Source organism: Cucurbita pepo, unplaced genomic scaffold, assembly GCF_002806865.2.
Source record: "Cucurbita pepo subsp. pepo cultivar mu-cu-16 unplaced genomic scaffold, ASM280686v2 Cp4.1_scaffold000123, whole genome shotgun sequence".
NCBI lineage: Eukaryota > Viridiplantae > Streptophyta > Magnoliopsida > Cucurbitales > Cucurbitaceae > Cucurbita > Cucurbita pepo.
The window spans coordinates 137,530-139,226 of NW_019646434.1; positions in this window are offsets into that span (position 1 = coordinate 137,530).

Consider the following 1,697-nt stretch of genomic DNA (forward strand, 5'->3'; position numbering starts at 1 on the left):
CACACTGATATACATTTTTTGTAGTGTTTTCCAAACATTCTTTGACGAGTCCTTCTCTGCCAATATGAGAAGGACATCCTCCAGGACTGCTTGGTAGATGGCAGCAAGAGTCATCAAGTTCTTAGACTCCTCAACGTGTCATCATGCTCGATGACGTCCCACATGCCATGTGCCTTTAGATTAACATGCATCTTTATTGACCGTGTTGTGTAGTTACTCTTCGTAAGTAATAGGCATAGGAGCGATACACTCCCATTCTTTCTGTCTTTTATCATTGTCACATCCCTCTAGTGACTTTTTACGGTGAAAATCATCCTAACTCTAATAATAGAAGTTGGTTTTGACCTTTGAATAAAGTACACTCAATCAAATAATCAAAATTGAAATAACAACGTGAGCCAAATTTTCTTTTTATCCAAGAACCTTAAGCATTATGGTGCGAATAAAGGGTTAAGGACTATCTCAGCATTAACAATTTTTCTAAATTCCCACACGGGCATATCTACTCACATTTATTGTAACGGAACCGAAAAAAAAAACAAAAAAAAAATGATGGTCGTCGGCAGAGCCGAAAACTCCGGCGAACGCCGGAGTTTTCGCTCACACACGACCCACAAAGGGCGGCTGAGGGTTGGGATGCCACAAAATCGTGTCCCCGACCTTCAGCCACCCTGAAAGAACCTGCAAAGAAACGAAAACGGTAAGGAAAAAGGAGAGAGAACAGAAAACCGACGGAACTCCGGCGAAGCCGAATCGTACGAATCGACGTCGAAAACCCCCATTTCACACCACAAAAGTAATCCCAGAACCCTTTACACACATCAGGAGTAGGTTCTACGCGAATCCCGTACGCTGAACACCGTCGGCAAGGAAGACGGAACGGCGGACTTTCGAGCTTCTCCAGATCCGAGAGTGCGAGGCCCTTACCAACAAAATTGGTACCAAAAACGGGGTTAGGGTGAAGGATAAGCTCGAGAACGGGGAAAAAAGATGGAAAAAAGACGTCGGGACGACGTTGTCGAAGAGAGAGAGGGACCGCCGGAAAATCGCGCAGGCAGTCGGGCGAAGAGGACGAAGTCCGACCCGCGATCTGGATCCGGAAACCCGAACCGAACCCCGTACCTTCGGTCAGCCCAGAACCCACGTTACCCGCAGCCCAAACACCCGACCTTCAATCGCGAGCCGGCCCATCAACCCGCGGCCCATCACCCGCGAGCCGACCCATCATCGCGCGGCCCGTCACCTGCGTTCGGTCCGAGACCCGCGAGCGGCCCGTTAACCCGCGCCTCGACCCGAGACGCCTGCACACGCGTCGCTCTCGGATTGTGCCACGTGTCACGTCTGCAGCGTGGCTACTCTCGGCTCAGGCAGCTTCATCGGCTCGGTGGTGGCTCGGCAGCTCCGGCGGCTTATTGGGCTTGAGAAACCTGTTTCTAGCCCGTTTGACACTGTTCCGACCCTCCCGGACCTGGTTTCGGCCCTGTTTAAGGTAAAAGGGAACATTTTAAGGTCGTATTTCACAAATTCCAGTTGGGAATTTATTCTTATTTGTGAAATACTAACGAAAGTGACTCATGAACCAATAGGAACCAACCACCAACGGAAGCGTAGAACGTCCACGAGGAGCTAGGAGCTTACGTTATATTCTAGGGAGTACTTCGGCTAAGGCCTACCAAGTAAGTGGCTCACCCGTTGTA